This window comes from Streptopelia decaocto (assembly GCF_964273445.1).
Source record: "Streptopelia decaocto genome assembly, chromosome: 1".
Taxonomy (NCBI): domain Eukaryota; kingdom Metazoa; phylum Chordata; class Aves; order Columbiformes; family Columbidae; genus Streptopelia; species Streptopelia decaocto.
Window position 1 is genome coordinate 190,982,693 of NC_138663.1, and position 19,986 is coordinate 191,002,678.

Sequence of the window (19,986 nt, forward strand, 5' to 3'; positions counted from 1 at the left end):
ATTTACTGTTAGTGAGTCTACAGACAAAGACCCAATAAAGATGTAAGCTGCACTGCAGATCTGTAAATCACTTAGGACAACTTTAAAACAAAAACAGCAAAGCTGATCAGTAGACGCCAACTGTGGTAGTGTACTACACAGCACCGAATCTTCCTCCGTGAAACATGTGTAAGTGGCTTGTATGCATCCATTCTGCATAAGGGATTTGTCCCTGTGAACTTTAACCCGAACCTTTGAAAATTTCTACCTTGATGTATGTGTTGAACCTGGCATGTCCACGATGGGAAGCAGGAGCTAGATGAGAGAAATCAGAGTTCCAAGGAAAATCTAATTAGTTTTTTTGAGGTCCGAGTAAGACGGATTGGCTGAGAAGGCTATCCGTCTGCCCTGTTGTGGGGCAAAGATTAAAGAGGAGAGTTGGTTTATACTGTTTCAAGAACCTGTGCTACTGGCCTGAAACCAAGTGCTGTAGATGGGTATGAGTGAGAGCGACAGAGAGCTGAACAGAGAAATGCCTGTAGGTGAAGGTGGATGGAGGATGCACCCCGTGTTGACTCTCCTTCTTTCCCTGCTCCTTGACAGTTCAGTCACCTGGCCGTCTGGGGAAGCATGCTGCTCTGGCTGGTGTTCTTCGGTGTCTACTCGGCCATCTGGCCCACGTTCCCCATCGCACCAGACATGCTGGGGCAGGTCAGTATGAAGACTTGGCTGCAGGGCCTGCTGTCCCGGGCTGCTGCTGCCTGAACATTCACACAAGGCTTGGAAAGGAATTGTGCGCCAGTAAGAGCTCCTGTACTGCATTAAAAAAAAAAAATCCCTGCATTCATTTAGCTTAATCTCCTCATTAGAAGAGCTCTTCTTCTCCACAAAAGTGACATCATTAATGATATGCTCTGTGGATACTATATGACAATTCTCAATTCATGTGGGTAGTAGTGAGGCTGGCTCCTTCATTAGTGCTTGCTTTGTCTTTGTGTGTTTGACAAAATGCCACGGGTTGTTTTTTTGTTTGTTCGCTTTGGTTTTATTTGGTTTTGTTGTTTTGGCTTTTTTTTATCATAGGTTCTCTCTCTTCCACATATTTATCTTTTGTATTGTTCCTTTTTTTCCTGCATTTGTTTAAAATAAGCCGGAATTTACTTGAGAATGAGATGGTTAGAAGCAGAAGGGAAGCTGATATGTTAGTGGTCCCTTTATAATACTAAAGGAATTTTGGATTTGTTCCTTCAGTGTCAGCAGAGTTCCAGGTGGTGGAATTTTCCCTTCGGTGTCATTATTTCAACCCATGGTGAGAAGATTGAGTCACGAGCCTGTCAAAATCACTCAAGAGCCTTGTGCATATTTAAAATAGGGGCTTACCATGAACAATGAAGTACTTAATAAACGTGTGGTAAAATGTTATTCTGTATAAGTGAAACTGCTGTAAAAATGGCCAGAAAAAGATATTCTATAACAAGTTTAGAGTTTTCTTTAATGCAAGGATGCTGTTTATAATACAGAAAGAAAGCAAACTAATAGTTTTAAGAAAGAATATAAGCGTATTTAGCTCATGTCACCCTTATGTACTAGAAAATAATTTTTAAAAAGCCAAGTGTTGGCAAGCCAGTTAGAGATTTTTGAGGTTAGTCTCATGTTTGTACTCAACAAGAGCAGGCAAGCATGATTTTGTTACTGTTGTGGCCTAATACATGTTTTTTTATTTTGTGCTAAAACACTGGGGATAATGCAGGCTGTGGTAGATTTTCATGGGCAGGTTTTTACAGCAGGGAGTGACAGCTGACAGACTGGAATCAGCAATGAGTGACTGACAGACAAAGCCTCAATCGTCTGATAGTATTTCTTGGTGATCTTTGTGTGTTTTCCAGCACATACAGGATCGGTAGCTCTAATTCATGTTTTCATATATCAAGCAGAAATTTGACCTGAGTAATATGCAGACCCATGAACTTCTTGTCCTCCACAGCAGACTTGTAGTGCTGGTGTTGGTGTGTCAGCCTTCTAAAACACAAACAGCTGAGCTGTTCCTTCACTCAAGAAGGGCCGCACTATCAGCTTTAGCTTGGTGTTGCATTTTGTTCAAAAGTAGCTTGAATTTTTTTTAATTGTGTCTGCAACAAAATTCATATTGTGTTGATCATCAACGTTTGCTCCAACAGAAACCACAAGTCTCAGAACAAAAGCTTCACATTAATAAGGTTTTGGTTTTGCTGGAGTATGTTTTTTAGAAAGTGTTTCAGTTTAAACTATGGTTTTATGCTCTGGTTTTCTGACATTATAACTTAAGAAGTGGTACTAATATCTTGCTGAGATGAAAATAATCTAATGTATTTTTTTTTTTAATGGCGAACACATTTACTTTGACTGATTGAGTGTCAAGTCCAGTACCTGTGGAGCTGTGTCCCTGGGTCAGTAATCATCAGTCAAGACATTAAAGATTGTTCATCATTCTAAAAAAACTCTTTTTGAATACAAATAGTCAGAAATAATCTGTTTTATGGCTTTCAATGTGGCTATGGGGATCAATATCATTCTACCACAGTTTTTCTTGTATTTTTGAGAGAAGCAGCAGCAGTGGAAGAGAGTGGATTTTTTGTTTGTTTCCTTTATGCTTCAGTAAAATCAAGGAAATCTCCCAAGGTAAAGGGAACGTGCTTACCACTTGCATTAACTTGTATGAAGTCTCTTGAGTAATCAGTTGATGTCAGAAAACCAGCTCATGGTGAAACGAGCTGGGATCGTACAAGGCTCTAGTCAGTAAAACATATTGGCTCCCTGTTTCGCAGGCTTAAGCTATGCCTTTACTCCTGCTGTCTTCTTTTCTGCATTTACAAGTAATTAATGTATCTTAAAAGCTTTATTTTGGTTTTAAATCTTGCTAGTGTACTTATCTCTATATAAATTGAACTCCAGAATATTTTAGATCCTCATACTATGCAAATCCAATAGCACTCGAAGGGAGCTGGTTTTAAATGTAATGTTCATCCAGCATCTGTGCCAGCCAGGACTTTGTGCCATCAGTAAAAGGCATAGGATGCGCAAAACATTTTATTCCGTCCATTCATCAGATGTCAGTATGGAGCTTAGCAGACTTTTAAGTGTGTGAAAAGATGCTTTGTTTCTGCTGAGATTTATTAGAGCATTTTCACTAAGTATTTCTTTCTCTTCCGTATTATATCTTGAGCATTCTCACAAGGAAAATAATACTTTTTTTTTTTTCTCCTCCTTGAGGACAAAGGGAAGCAACTTATTCTCTGTCAAAGAGTCAATGTATTTCTTCTCTTTTCACTACAGTATTCGTAATAGAATACATCTATCACAATAACACAAAGCTGTGATAAAAATCTCAATAGTCCTTAATAGAAATTTTCCAGTAGTGTGACATCTGGTACTTTGGAAGTAAACTCTCTGGCTGTTTTGGGGAACCTTTCTAGACATGCAAATAATATTTTCCTTTAATAGTATCAGAAGCAATAATGTAATACCAAGGAAACCCTCTGGTAGTTATCTTGGCTTTCCTGGGTAATTGTGTGTTTTAAGAGAAATCATTTTTGTATTTGCAGACAACAGTGACACTGAGAAAAGTCAGTGTCTATTATTTTGTCTCGCCTTTGGAGCCAGAGTACTTGAATGAGTTTTGAATTGACTTGAATGACTGGTTTTGAATGAGCGCTTCCAGATTACACCATTTTGTACAATGTGTAAATCCTTTCCCACCTTCCAGTAGTTATGACTTACTGCGACAGACTGGAAACAAGTAGGTGCCTATGTTTATAAAAAGTGCTACCCACTTTGCTACTCATTAATTAAGAGGTGGCACACAGACGTGCTGCTCTAAGGATGTGAGTGCCTTTTTAATTATCCTTTTACTGAATCATTAGGGCTTGTGGCTCATTTCCCAGTGGTGTATTGCTCTGAGCAACCTGAACTACTTGAAGATATTCCTGCTCATTGCAGGAGGGTTGGACTAGGTGACTTTTGAAGGTCCCGTCCAACCTGTAATGTTCTATGATCCTCTGGTTTTGTTGAGCAGCATGCTAGCCATACTGGTGCTCTCATTCAGTCTTGAGTATTCTGTTTGCCTGTGGGATGGGGATTCGGTCCCCCAAAAGGAACAGTGAGCAATAATATCTCTGCTAATTTCTTGCCTGTGTCATTCAGGTGTTGTGAGTGAAATGCTGCTCAAATTCATTTTGCATATGGATGTCTTCATAGGAATCGTAACATACTTTACATTTATGGGAAGAATATTACACTGTCTGAGATGGAAGTCTGTGTGCAAGTATTCCCACCCATGTACATACCTATATACGTGTACCTGAAAGCATGTGTGTGTATACAAGAGGATGTTATATAGGTGTATGAAAGTGCTCATGCTTTGAGTCTTAAATGAGGCATTATCTAGGATAAAGAACAGGTATCTTCCTTCCTCACCCTAAGCTAAAATAGTGTTTCAAAGGAGGTGGGGGTGGGCAGAGAAAGGGTGTTCATGTCCCTCCTCTGTAGCATCTGTTATTGGTTGTAGATGAAGAAAGTACTACCACTGAGCTTTGATTATTTTTTTTGCAAGCTATTTCCCTTAATGTAAGCATTGCATTTCGTCTCATTATTGCCTCATTAGTTGTTGTTATCATTTAGGAAATGGCTTTAGGAAGTTGAGTATCAGTCTCATTCAGCCTGGAGGAGACAGGGTGAAAGAGTGGGAGTTTTAATCTGGTGATGAGGGTCATGCGTTGGTGTTAGCCCGAAGTGCAGGTTAGTAATTTCTAGGTTTTTACACTTTGTACTGTGTGTGGTCATATCTAAGGACTAGGGTTTAAGAATCTTCTTGAGTTTGAACACTATTATTTTTATCTCAGGACTGCATTAGGAAGACCTTTCTCACCTGAGACCTCCATCCTCCTCATGGCTGGAGCTATTGAAGTTGAAGCTGCTGCACATCCCAGTTACTTCTGTACAGCTGTGGCTGAGGAGGAGATTCATAAAAATCATAATGCAAATGTTGGTTGCACAACCAGCTCTGTTTCTGCATAGTGGGAACAGCTCCATGTAAGAGCTGCTCTCGTGCTTTCACGGCTCTCGTGGCAGGCTTGCTTTGTGTTTCCTGGGGCTGCCCACATCCTCGACAGAAGATATTTATTTTTTCCAGCTAAGCTGTCAAATTCTTGCTAGGTTATTTGTCTGCTTATGTAAGGACTTCAGGGAGGCTGTGCATCAGCTTTACCTGGATTAAGGATGCTTTTAAAAAGATCCCAGTAATTGAGTAGTTCCATGTATTGTGACAGTAGCAGGACTTACTCATATTAATAGTTTATCAAGAAAACATCTATCTCTCCTTTAGCAAAACTTCCCTTTCTTCTCTGCGTATGACATTAGCAAGACGGGTTCACCATACCTGTTGCACTGGGTCGTTGGCTTTTGAGGGTGGGAGATGATCTAGAGGGTCTGTCTGATGGGCTCTGGTTGTATGGCCAGTTGAGTAGCTGACTTCTGATCTGAAGCTCTCTTAATTCTTGCTAATTCAGTTCTTGCCAATGTGTGTGAGAAACCTGCGTGGTTTGGAAGACTTGGAAATAACAGAAGGCAAAACCGAAAAATCTTGGAGGCAAGAAAATAATTATTGTACCGTAATAAACAGGTTTCACATTACTGCTCTTTCAAATCCACACTGAAATACTGACAGCTTAATGTACATTTTTGTGTTTTCCAGAGTATTTTTGCCTTTCTCTCTACATTTGAATCTTTTTCCAGAGGTCTCAGTTATTGTACTTTCTGGCGTCTCGTATTTCCACAGTTTGGTGTTAGTTAAAAAATTGGCCGTTCTGATTGCGGTTTGTTTGTTAGCAATCAGTTGCACGTTACATTGTGGTCAATGTTTTGGTTGGTGGCAACGCTTCATCCAGCTCTCAGGCAGAAATCAGACTTTGCCTGCAGAATGAGACCCTTACTGCCTGCTGATCATGTTTGTTTTTATTATTATGCACCACCGTCTCCATGGCACTTGATGTGGTTTTGGAACGTTTTCTGCCGTTTTGGACTAGGCTCTGAGCAGACAAATTAGACTAATGAAGCATGCATATATTTTTTAAGTATCTGTTGAAGGAGTGGATTTGTTGTTTTTATGATCCACACATGGCTTTCAGAAATTAATCTGTCACATCTAGATCCCTGGTGTTGTGGCATTTTATATCATACACCAAAAATATTTTTAAAATGAGATAAATGAAAATAAATATTTTAATAACTTCTTAGTGTGAAGGTAGTATATTAGACATGCTTGTTTTCTGGAGGCTAACCCCCCAAAGCTTGCCAGTTTATCTGTTTGGCAACTTCACAGAAAAACTGTCCTAAATATTTATTAAAGATGTCCTAAGTTTATTTCCCTTTGGAAGTACTTCACAAAGGCTTTAAAGCAGGACTGTGTGTGCAGCTGTGCCCAGCGCCATGAAGGTATTTCCTATATAAAGCCACGTGGAAATAGGGTTAAGCCATAGGCATAAAACCTCGATTCTGATTTGGGAGTTGGGGATGCAGAGTGAGGCAGTCAGCTGCCCTTCAGAATTCTCTCAAGCCTTCATGTGCGCCCCTTCATTTTGGTCTTTATTCCTGCCCTGCAGAAGACCTGTGGCCAGTGGGCCAGTGTGCTAATGGGGGGAACAATAGGCAAGTGAGTGGAGATCTGTGGTTGCCAGCAGGTTGTACAGATGGTGCACTGTTTTTCCTGCAGTGGTGTAACTTGGACACTGGCCACACTGTCTAGCCAGTGTCTGCTTGGAGATAAGGTAGCCTGGACAAGTTGAAATGCTGCTCAGTAGCTTAATAGAAATACAGTGCATGCACAGGACATTCAGACTTCTGTAACTGGCAGATTATTGATATTTATTGGTTTTGGAGGGGGTATAACAGTATCCAGAAACAAGCTCCTTCACTCAGGGTAGAATTACTGTTCCATGGCAATGGACTGTTCTTCAAAAATTGCATCTCTTTTCAATTTAGAGTACAGGGTTGCTCAACGTCCTTCAGAATTTCCACGTATCACTTTTTCATCTATTCAAAAGAGCAAAACCTTGTTGTATGCTTGTGGAAAGATGTTTGGAAGCTATCCTAGTCAGTATTCCCTTAATTAAAAACAGCTGGCTTTTAAATTTAGAAAAGCAGCTACTGTGTTGTACCAGAGTCAGTGTGTACTGATACTCATGTCTACAAAAAAAGTCTGTGTTGAGCCACATTGACAAGCAAGAACAGACTAAGAACGTATGAAAGGATTTCTGATGCAGGCTGTGTTCTGCATTACAAATGTCAAGACTAAAATCAAGCAGCTCTGCAGTGCGGGTTTGTCATGTATGACATGGGTTTGTGTGCATCTTGGTTAAAGAAAATAGTTCTTTCTCTTAGTTGGTGTAATTGATAAGTGGCCCAACAGTTCTTCAGCCACTTGCGAAGCGCTCAGCCCTTGTGGCGTCTTCTGCAGGTCAGGTTTGTAGGCCGTGTGCTCCACGGGGATGATGGGGAGAGTGGGCAGGAGGGCAATGCAAGCTGAGAGGTGGGGGTCTGCCCCTGACCGTGCTCCCTGGTCAGCACTCCTGAGTCGGGTTGTCCTGTGCAGGACACAGCCATGTTTCCAGGCGGTGCGCAGGCATCGAGCGATCCTTCTTCCCATGTGGAGTTCATCGCCTGAACGGTCTGGTGTGGTGAGGATGAGCAGGAGAGAGAGGACGTGAAAGCAGCTAGATCGACATGCTGTTATGCTATAATCTTTAGGAGACAAAGACAGGAAGGTGGTAGGGTAATTGTGTATGTGAGGTGGTTTTTAAAAGGGCATTTAAGCTCATAATAACGAAGCTGTGGTTCCTTTAGAAAATAAGAGGAGTGGCAGATGGGATTTATTGCAGAGGGCAGTAGGTGACTGTCTGAGTTGGAATTAGTGGTTTTATAGCTTGCTTTGGTCACACTTAAGTTGCTTGGTTTCCTGATGGATGCAGGAAAGCGTAGATAGCAGATATTTGGGGTTTGGTCAGGATGTTGTTTTTCCCTTCATTCCTTGGGGACGGAAGGGTCATGTTATGTTTTTATTTTAATTTACTTATTACAAAGGGGTTTTGTTTGTGGGGGTTTTTTTGTTTGTTTAGCTGAGTTTATGCTCCATGCCGCTGTTTCTTTGCTGCACTGGTTGGATTGCATTTTTTATAAGAGACAAGCATAAGTATTTTGTATGGGAAAATATTTCCAGATCAAATTGAAACATACCTTTATTCCCTTTTCTCCCTACAGTATACATTTCATGAGATCTTTTTTTTTTTTTTCCCCAATTGTATTATGTCAAAATCTGATTCAAAAGCCCTGAGGAGTGGAAATCATCTCCCTTATAGTTGTTCTAAGGCAAATATGAGTCCGGAGGCTTTATTTGCAGTGAGGCTGGAAGGAGCACAGGCTCCTGAGCACCCTGCCCGCTGCCCCCGGTCAGCCCAAGCCTTCTGCCCCCGGTGGCTTTTCCTCCCAACAGCTGGTGGCAATGGTGGTGTCTTGTGCTGCTTCTCTGTCAATGGATGTGGCCGACAAAAAGCAGCTCTAATCTGAATACCCGAAGTTTTGGGAGTGCCTTTGGGTGGGAAGCAAAACTGCACCTGTTTGGTTTGTAGAGTGTAATTTCTCATTTGGGTATGTGTGTCATGTGAGCTGTTGTTTCTATACCAGTAGCCTTGTCAGAAGGCACAGGAGGGACACTCTGATAAAGAATAAGTGTGTTACAATGGTGATGCTAAGCAGATACACGCACTTCCAGAGCACTAAATGTTCTTTAGAGTAGTACATGATTCTATAGAATTGATAGGAAACGAGAACAGGGAACAGTACAGGTGTTGTCTATAACATAGTGCTTCAAGTGTGAAAGAGCCACTTGTGATTAGATGTGTCACCGTTGGTCTTCGTAGCATAAAACCCGACAGTGGCATCTCTCAGGAGCTTCATACTGGGAAATGAGTTTCTTCCACCACCAAGAGCTGCAGACTCCTGCCCAGCATCCTGCAAGGCTCCGTGTTGCAGCTCTGGACACATCTCCCTTCTCTGGGATGATACTGAAGGCAATTGGGTGCTTACTGGGCAACGAGAAGAAAGGATTCTGTACAATGTCTGAACTGTAGAATAAGTGTTACAACTGACACAAAGTAGCTTGTTTTCAATAAATTGGCTTAAATTCACCATGTCAAACAACGTTTCTCATTTCCCTGAAGGTACTTATTATGTCTTCTTAACCCAGTTCTGCCACTGGGAAATGCCAATTCATTTTGAAGAAATGAAGCAGAAAAATATCATATGCAAACTTATTTCCTTCATCTCATTCTCTAAAGTGATGGACTCACTTAAATTTAAATTGTGTGTTCGGAGCATTCCTCATTTTCAGAAGGTTTCTGGGAAGGAAGAGGATGAACACCCACCAGCCGTCAGTTCCATTTGTAACCGTCTGTGAGCTGCACCCAGTCATGAGCAAAGGAGATGCTGAGGGAACTGAATTCTTATTTGGGGAGAAGAGGGCAAGGAATATAAAGGGTGAAGTGAAGAAACTCTGGTTTTCAGAGTTTACACACCATACTCAATTCATTGCTTCCCCGACTGCATGGGAGTTCAAATTGTGTAAGTAGAAGATAATGTGGTTAGCAGAGTGTAATTTAGACTCTACTAAAAATGACTGTCAGCTTTGCAAGGGCATTTTTGTGCAATATTTGGAGTAAGCATCTGTTTTAGTAAACATGTGAAGGTTTTATTTTGGTAATTCTTTTGTTAGTATTGTGGTTCCTGTACGTATACAAGCTGCTGCTTGCAGTGCTTTACCCAATAGTGTATGTAGCTACAGTAAAAAAGCTCATTTTTGGCATTTCATTTTCATGTGTGGAAGAGATATTCTTGTTATGAGGTTCTGACAGAATTTGAGAAATGTACCAAAAAAGAATATTTTTAGACTATTTTTATTGCAGAGAACCATGAGAAGTAACCACTCGAAGCTGCATTCAGGGAAGGCCTTTCCAAATTCAAGTTTCTCCACTCTAGTGATACACAAGTCAGAGGAAGTGATGGTGAATTTATTTGGTGGTGTTATATGGTTGACTATCATTGTGCTTTTATAAAATTGCATGGCAATATAAAAAGAAAAAGGCATTTTAAAAAATGGAGAAGGCAGAAGTGAGCATATGGAGTAGCAAGGTAGGTATCTGTTGGGGAGTGGAACAACAAAAAATTAGGCTCTGTCAAATAGTTTTCCTTAGGTGCTTATAAAAAGTGCTGTTGTTGTTTGGGATCAGGGAAAATCTCACTGAGCTGATGAGTCTCACCACTACTGTTCATTCAGAACATCTGTGAAGAGCAATTAAACTCCTGAACCGCTGACATCTCCACACAGACCAAAAAGTGTATGAAAGGCATACACAAAATAAACATGTTTTCCAAGTATCCGATAAACATTCAGTGATAAGTGTATTTGATTTCAGCTGTGTGTAAGGGAGAAAATATTACTGAAGGGCATGGAATTATAGTGAAAAGTTGGAAATAGTCAGGGAAGAGAGTGAGGGGGAACTTATAAGTGAAATTACTGGCTGAATGTAGGGCTGGGACTGTGAAGAATAGGTGTGTTCTGGTCTTTTGATGTTAGTAGTCAGAAAAAGAAGTATTTCATCCTGTTTTTCCTGTGTAAGCAAGCAGAATTGTTTTAAAACCATATATAGTCTGCATCAACTTCTAATGCAAGTGGCCTGCAAAGACTCAAATTTAGCCTAGTGCTCGCTGTCACAAGCAAGACAAAGTAAATGACAACCTGTAGTGCACCTGGATACTGGGGGTTATTTCAGAACCAGAGAGATTACCAGTCTTACCCTACTTGATTATTGTCACTTGCTTGTTCCTACTATGCTATTATGTTCCTGAGGTCTCGACTTCCCTCCCCTGCAGGTTGGTCATGGCCGGCCTGGGAAAGCTGTGCAGACTTGGGTCGGTTCCTGCTGTGCCACTGTTGGCAGCACTGACCACCCACAAGTGTCAGTGGTCTGGGTCCCTGGCATTTCATCTCTATACATGTCCCTGTTCTCTGGCATCTTCTGCAGCTTCCAGCCAGCATCTTCTTTCCAGATCTTCTCCCCTGTTTTTCCCAAGACAGCATCTTCTTTTCATGGTCTCTTATTTTTGGTGTGGAACCCCAAGTCCCTGGTTTTCTGCATCTAAATAGCCTGTATGCAGACACAGAGCACATGATCAGCCTTGTAATTGGGAGTCACGTCTCATATCTCTTTATTAGTCGGAGTTTACAGGACCTGCCACTTCTGTTTAGTCCAAATGTTACCAAAATTGACAACCAGCCCATATCAGTTGCAGCTAGAGCAGGCTTCTGCTTGAGAGTTCAAAATTTCCATTTTGGACATTCAAAGATGCACACATACCCTCCCTCAGTTGTTTGCTGTCTTCACACTTTAAGCTACTTTCTGCAGTTGGAGTGTGAAGCAGTTCTGTATGTCTTGGCTTCTGATGTTGTCTATGTGGAAGAGAGTTGACATGTGCCTCAACTTCAGTCATAGATCCTCCCGCAGGAGTAAGTTTTTCAGGAGAGGCTCATCCTGGGATAATCCTTTGAACTCCTTCCATCCTGGAGTGCCTGCCTGTTCTGTGATGGTGGTGAGCAGCTGTCTCTCACAGTCAATCGTACTGATTTTACTGAAGCTGCTTAAATAATTTCTATTTGCAGGGGTTGCAATCTCAGGTCCATAGAATTTGCTGTGGTTTCAACCACAAGTCCTGGAATACATCAGTTTCTCATTGAAATACTCTTAAGGATCTTGGTAGTGTTGTTTAGAGAAAGGAAGATCGTCCCCATGAGTCAGCCTAACTGGATAGATATGGTGTGTGGGAATTGCACAAGAGAATACTCTTCCCAGAAAACCAAACTGCTGTATTCCAGGCAGTCTGGTTTTCCCTGTGGATCTAGGAGTTTAAAGTGTTGCAGAAATGTTCTTGTCCACAATGCTGATGAGGTGCCTATGTAGCAAATGTATTTATCATTAAAGGTTTAATTCCTTTTCTTTCCTGCTCTTCTAGTAGAAGGATATGGTTTTTGTTCTAGGACAGGGGTGTCAAACTCATTTTCACCAGGGGCCACATCAATCTTGCAGTTGCCTTCAAAGGGCTGAATGTAATTTTAGGACTGTATAAGTCTAACTACTCCTACATTTGTACAGTCCTAAAATTACATTTGGCCATTAAAGGCAACCACAAGGCTGATGTGGCCCCCAGTGAAAATGAGTTTAACACCCCTGTTCTAAGGCTTTCAAACCTCATGTAATATACACTATGTGAGAGAGATGCACACCGAACAGGGGGATAATAGAGGGGAGAAGGGCTTTTGTTAGTCACATGGGTGTGAGCATTTTGAGAAATATTTTTCTGCTCTACCTCTGACATAACGTGGGAAATGTGGCATTGATGTGGTTAGTGGCACAACAGGAGCTTCCTCTATGTGACGTGTCCATACAGCGCCTGCAGGGCTTGTTCATGTTGGGACCCCTTGTGCTGTGGATACAGAATTTCAGATTTCTGAGGGCAGAAATGGGCTGTAGACCTGTGTAGAAAAGATTTACTAAATATAGTGTGTGAATGTTAACAACTGTAGAAATGTTGTAGCATCAGCTGCTCTCATCTGTTGCATCAGGGCTCCTTCTGAGGTTGGGTGTTTTGTAAGCAATTAAACTGTGAAAACTCATTTCTAAACTGACAAACTAGGATTGAACAGAGCAAATAAGTTCATGTTAACCTTCTGGATACTCATTAAGGGGATCCTGGGCTTTCTCTGAAGTAGGCTGTAAGCAGATATGTACGAGTTTATCAGCTCAAATGGGAGATACAGTGGATTTGCAATTACTTTGTACACCAGAATCACTTTAGATACTGGTTAAGGCAGATGACAAGAGGGGTTGTGCGAGAGAAAGAAATGTTGAGAGGGGCGAAGAGAAACAAGAGCTGTGGAGGACATTGCCTGAGTTAAATTATGCTCATTAATTCAATTTGAGGCAGGAATGTGTGTAAATAAACCCTGGCAGCTGCAGCAGCTCTCATTTCTGCAGGGCTTTGGCAGGAATGTAGGGGCCAATGGACATGAAATCCTGGCGCTCTTTTGAGAAATTGCAGGCAGACAGCTCTGCAGCCGGGAGAAAGAACAATCCAAGATTTACTGAAAAGACGTAATCACTTTAAGCAGACTTGAAGAGTGTGGAGTTTCAGACATGCAGATTTGGAGGTAAAATTAGCGCAGACAAAAACTAAGTCATTGAAAAACGATGGGGATTACCTAATTCTCTTGGGTTAATGGCATTATTCACGTTACGAGTGTCCAGCCTCAGAATGGAGCATGAGAATTGTGGCTGTACCATTCAGTGTCTTCAGAGTACCGAGAGTCTGGGTTTTCACAAGCAGTTGTCCGTAGGTGGTGTAACTGTTTGTGCTACGTACAGAAAGTCAGATATACCAGCCACGTGAAGTAGACTGGCTTGTGTCCTGAGGAGTTTAGTCTTTGGTCCTTCTCTTGATAGTGGATCCCTGTGAGTGCCTATGGGAGCATTACCATCACTTTATGTGGTCCTAGAATTTGCGTCCCCCCTCCTGCCCCCCAGCATTCAGAGGACGGAGATGTCAGTGGGTGCTGCAGAGCTCAGAGTGGGAGAGGGGCAGTTCTGCACCAGTTAGCAAGTGACAGATGGATTCTCAGATCAGTGGATTTTTTCAGTCGTGTTTTTTGCAGTAATAGCAGTTGCTCTTTGTCTGAAACTGATTTGAATTGGAGCTCGTTATATTGATTTTGTATTAAAAACGAACAAACAAACCCACACATGCAAATTGAACAGTTCCTGACCAAAGAGACCAAAGAAGAATCCTTGGTTTTGCTGGCTTTAATCTACAATTTTAAATAACAACATCACCTAGAGCTAAAGCAGTTTGAATTCTAAAGGCATTTTGATAACAGTATTTGAGGTAACGATTATATTTTACCTAACACAATATTTTTTTTCCTCAAATGAAAACCAGCTTTAGCCTGGGTCTTGTTTTAATTTCAACTCCCTTGTCTTTAAATATTTGCATATCTGAAAATTTCTTACAAGTGTGTTGGCAAGGGAGCCTGTTTGAAAACGAGGTCTAGTAAGGTCAAAACCATAGAGCAAAAGCTGCAATGGAAGAACTTGACATTAATAGTAATAAAAATGTTTAGTATTTGGATGTTCATTGGGTTTTAGAGTGCCTTCTTTGCTTTGCACGTTAGTTAAATTAATGCATACAAAAGTGCATATGTATTTAATTGTAACTTCTTAACTGTAACAAAATTTTTCAATAGAACTTCCTAATTTCAAAGTAGGTTTCCTAAATAACCTTTTGAAATATGTGTATACTCTGACTATACCACTGTCTTTTTCTGTTGGATGCAGTACAGGTACATGTGTATGGCTGATGATAAACCAGGAGACACTCAGGGAGTCTCACAAACAAGCGGATTAATTGTTCAGATTCTGAACTGTCTGCTATTTTGTTCAGTAGTTGTCTCAGCAGAACCAGAGCTGCATCAAATACATTGACCGACATGTCGTCAGTTTTTCTTATTGCTCTGCAAGAGAATACATGAACAAACCAGAGATGTTGTGCCATTGAATTTTCAGTACTGATGGATGTTTGGAAATGTAGGTCACAAAAATGGGGAACTGGGAAAAGGCAGCCCAGCAGTCAAGCAAGGATAGACCCAACCATACATGACACTGGCATTAGTTTTGTTGAAAGTAGCATACAAATAACAGCGTGCAAAAGTTTACTGGTCCTTTAGATAGTTTAATTACAAGCTTGTTGTACATCTTTTAGTATGGAAAGTATCTGCCTGAGTAGCGATGGTCAAAACTCTGGGCAAATTGCTGAGAGACCTAGCACACCGTTTTATGCTCCCCTTTTCTTAAGCTCTTGTTTATATCCAGTGTTAGTTTTGCCCCTTTCAGCCCAGCTCACTCTTGGCACTACTAGCTTCAAACATCATCTAATGTGAGATTTAGCAATAGAAGAGCAGCAAGATCTGCTCACACCTGCTGTCTTTCAATAGCTGCCTCTGGGTCAGTAGCCTCTGGCTGGCTTTGCTGTTCTTGGGAAACTTGAATTTTAATCATTTGCTCCTGTCAGGAACAGCATAAGGAATGTTCTTTCCTCAGTCTCAGTACAGTGAGCCTGAACACAAGTGTGCAAGTCCCCTGGAAGTCTCTACTTGCTGTTAGCTTTGGCTGGAGTAAAATCGGTTGTGATTTGTATTCTGCCTCATGTGAGCTTCCCTGGTGATACACAGAGAGGCATTCAGAATTTAAAACTTGCACACAGCACACTCTGGCTGGCCTGGTTGCTTCTCTCCAGCTTCTGTACCCATCGCTGCCCAGACACGTACAGCCGGCACCCTGATGTATGTCCCTGCATAGGTGCTCTTGGGTGCTGCTGCTTTCATTGCAGCGCACAGCGGCTGCTGCCCGCCCTGCCCGCTTTGGGTGTGCACTCAGAGGCAGTCAGTGCTTCAGAACATCATTTCTATCAATGCACATGCATCTTCTTGTAGAAAAGATTTTCTGTTTATTTCTCACATGTCTTGGATTTATGCTGTTTCCTCCCTGGCTGCTCAGAGCTGGCTCAGGAGCAGCTTTTGCAGCTTCAAGTTTGACTCCTTGTCTCCTCAGCTGGCTCCTTGCAGGGCCCCTGCACCATGCGGGGCCGGTAGCTGCTGTCCTACTTGCCCTGGGCCTGGCAGCTGTTCAATTACCCACCTCCAGGAAGGTCCCCTCTAGTGGAAGCTGCTCCCTTGCCCCAGCCTGGGTAGTGTGTGTTCCAGTGGGGCTCAAAAGACCAAAAAGGACTTGGGGGGAAAAAATCTGTGAGCGGTCACAGCAGGTTATTGAAAGGGTTTCTCCAAAGTACCCTCAATTAGTGTTGCCATGGCTAAAGACTTATTTGAGTCCAGGTACAGTTTTGAGTGCCAAGCACTGCAGGGAAGGCCCTGAAGAGTAATTTCAGCCAGTTCTTTATATTTGATTCCTTCCATTTTCCTTTTTCTTCTGAAGGGACTCAACTAGAACAGGAGTCACAGTGTCACTGAAAGGGAATTTATTACAGTAGGATACATTACTGAGTTAGAGCCCTTTCTCCCTGCTTAGCTACTGCTGGCCATTTGTGTAATCTGTTAAACACTTTGGAAAGTTTTAAACATCTGTTCCAGAACTTAGCTATGAAACATAGAAGGCAGCTAGTGCTGTCTTAAGCTGAAAAATCAATTTGATAGTCTAAAATGTGGGTGCATTGCTGTGCTGTGGTCATCACAGCGACTTGCAGAGCCTTTCTGTGCCACACCTGCACTCTGCTGTTACGATTTAGCATTCCAAAGCCTGTTGAGCCTCCTATAATTTGTCTCTATATGGGATTTTTATTTATTAAATCAGACATCCAAATAACTTTGTGCATTTTTTTTTCCAAAATATGGAACTTACTCCTTCCAATCTATACTAGCCTGCATCTCACATTAAGTGATTTAAAAAAAAAAAAAAAAACAAAAAAAACAAAACAAACACACACCAAAACTAAACCTTGAGCCGGTGATGGGTTTGAAATCTGTCATAAGGTCATAAAACAAGAAGGTGAAGTTTACGGCAATGATCAAGAGATTGCCAGATTCTTGTCTTAGGCATGGGCCAATATATGCTCTCTACTGCACTGTGTTATCAGACATGCTATTTAATACACTTGATAGGGATGTCTTTAATGAAATTAATTTCATTAAGAATAGTTTTAATGTCTGCCAGGGAAGGTACATGCTGTTATTCTTGGAGCCTGAGGCTGGAAGGCTGAGAGGATGGGAATGTTACTATGTTAAAGTAATTATTGCTGTGATTTTATAGACTAATAGGTTGTGACCTCTCTCTGCCTCTCACTGGAAGGCTGGGGATTTCCCCCTCCGTGGTGGTAATCTAAATCTCCTATTGTTGAATATCTTATGTTGAAAAGATCCCAAATGGCCATCAGCTTTCCTGTGGGATCTTGCTGTGGGCTTGAGCGATGTGCCTGTAAGGCTTGGATACGTTTAAATGTGACTTTAATTCTGCTGCTGTATGTGTGCTTTACAATGTGACTGCTACTATAATTGCATATTTGCCTTCAAACAATAGCTTGCAGTGCTGTGTAATTTCTTTCATGACTTGGGTACATGTGTCATGTTTGATAGTGCTGCTTCGTGTGCTCTGTGCAAGATGATACAGTCTCTGAAATCTTTTATGAGGAAAAAGCCACAGTAACTACTCATACACACCAAATATGCCAAACTGGATAGTAGAGTATAGGATAATCATGGAAATGTGGTAATTTTAAGCCCATCTAAATTAGCTTTCTAGCCCACTGCATCATCCCCTGAAATCAAAGAAATGATGCAGTACAGAGTTGCCATCTAAATTATTAAAATGTGTTCCTTGGAGAAGAGATATGTTCATATATGTCTAACTCAATAAAGATTTATTGGATTTTCTGATAGTGGGAACTGAGTAAATAGACAAGAAGCAGGAAGTGGGTAGAAATTACAAGGGGCTACATACAAATGATCAGGTGGTTAAAAAGAAACCCTTGTGATGAATAACATTTCTGTTTAAGAAATATGTATGAAACATTTTAATGACAGTATTGAAATACTGTACTTCAGCTGTATAATACTCTGCACGTAGAGGCATTTCACCAAGGCTAGGTCAAGGTCATTTTTTTTCCCGGCTGTGCCATTTCCCAGCCCTGAACTACTGCTTCAATTCCCAGTTGTTTTCTCATACTTTATCTACCCCTTTGTCCGTGCTGATTTCCATGTATTCCCTTGCATTTTATGCAAGATCTTTAGAAGAAGGAGAAATCAAGATCTCATGTAGCTGCTCTGTTTTGCTTTTCTCTCATCAGCAGCATTTTTCTCTTTTGCTTTTTCCAGCAGACCTGCCCACGCCCCCAAAACACATTGTATGCTGCATCTCAAGCTCTTGCATCCTTTCACCTTCTTTTATTCAATGAACTATTGGTTTACTCTGGTATCTAGCAAATCACACTGATTTTTCCTATGTGACTCACAAAATAATCGCCCACATCCTTTTTCGCTGTTGTTTCTTTGGTCGCTGTGATGTTGGTAACCCTTTATGCGATTTCCACTTCTCTTCAACCAGGACTGTCTTCAGTCCAGATCCACCATCGCCTTATCACATACTGGCACCTTCTTCATGAGTTTTTTAGCCACTGGCTTTTTCGTAGCTGTTTCTTGACAATGCTGGTATCATCTTCCTTGTAGAAGCCATCTCTTGTCCCAACCTGTTGTGTTAGTGTCTTGCCATCTCAGTTCATATGGGAAAGAAACTTGATCATACACAGCAAGTTGTAGTTACCTCTTAATTATACAAGACATGGCTGAGAGAAAGTGAAGTAGGTCCTGACTGGGGTGCGCCAGCAGGATTGTAATAGACCAGAAGTGTCGTAACAACTATTGACTTTGAGTCTTTTTAAGCAGTGGTGGTGTATTGTTCTGTGTGGAAAGTACATGACAGATACTATTGCTATACAGGGAACTAGTTGTACTGCTAGTTCATGGTCACAGGTACTCTACAGCATCATGCTAACATTTTCCAGTTACACAGTCTGATTCAGGAAAAGCAGTGAAATTAATTTCACAATATTGTTTCTCTGTAATTAATTCCATAAAATACATGCTAGACAGTTCTTCATGCAAATTCCTGGTTGACAAGTACTTATAAGTAGGGTTCAAAATAGTAAAATGTCACAGTTGGACATCTGATAGTCTTCTCCCATATTTTGGTCTAAAGATGTGTCTGTAAAACTTTGTCAAGAGGAGTAGTACATCAAAAGGGTTAAGAATCCATAGAAGAGATTAAGGATCAAATGGCTCCACAGAGGAAGAGGGAACTCAAGACTGAATAATGCTGTGAGATTTCTTGGAACAGAGCACTGCCAGCTGCTGTTATAATCCCATCACTCTCCACAGGCACACTGCGAGTCTGGGACAATCGTGTCTCCGAGTTCGGTGTTAAATGAGCTACTTTTGAAGCTGGCATGCAGGGTTATGTCATCCTCTTGATGAAGTGGCCTGTGGTGTGCATCCTTACACATCTGTAACCAGTTAGGAATGCCCCTAAAGTTTTCCAAACAGTTACAAACCACAGGATGAACAAGAGTAGAAGAAGGATGGGGGGCAGGAACACTGTGGATTCTATGATGAATAAGCTTCCAGTTCAGAAGACAGTAAGTAACTTTGGAGAAGAGACTTCTGCACTGACTAAGCACTTTGCTTTTTTTTTTTTTTTTTTTTAATCTAATCTCTTTAATACCCTGTCACTGAATCTCCCTTTGCACAGCTTGTACTGAGCAGACATCTGGACTTATGCCTCTTACAGGCAGCATGTGAACTCAGCACAATAGCAGTAAAGCAGGATATGACATTCATACAGTTGTTGGTCTTCTCACAGTTATACTGGGCTGAGCTGAGAGATCTGGGCAGTAACAGAAGTAGGTGAGTGTGAATACCTGAAGTGTTTACACCTTCTTGTTGAAAATCAGTTCTCCCCGACTTGATTTGTCCTTTCTCCATCCCTTATCTTTCCTCAGTCCATCCCAGTTATTATCTGCATCTCTCGATGCCTGCATTCCATGCTTGGAAGAGATCAGGAAGCAGGTTGCCATTTCCCATCACACTTGAATTATAGTAGCTGATCTAAGAAGTACAAGTCAGAGACCAGCCAGTTATATTCACACTTGCAGTACATCCTTGAACTTCCCTGAGGATCGCAGTCCACCTCTTAGTGCAGTGAAGTGTAATGTAGGAATCACTAGTGCTGAGTAAAAATTTAAGAACAAGTTTGTACTTTTAGGCAGGACCTAATAGTTTTGCTGGAACTGCTCCAGTGTATGTAACAGATCAGG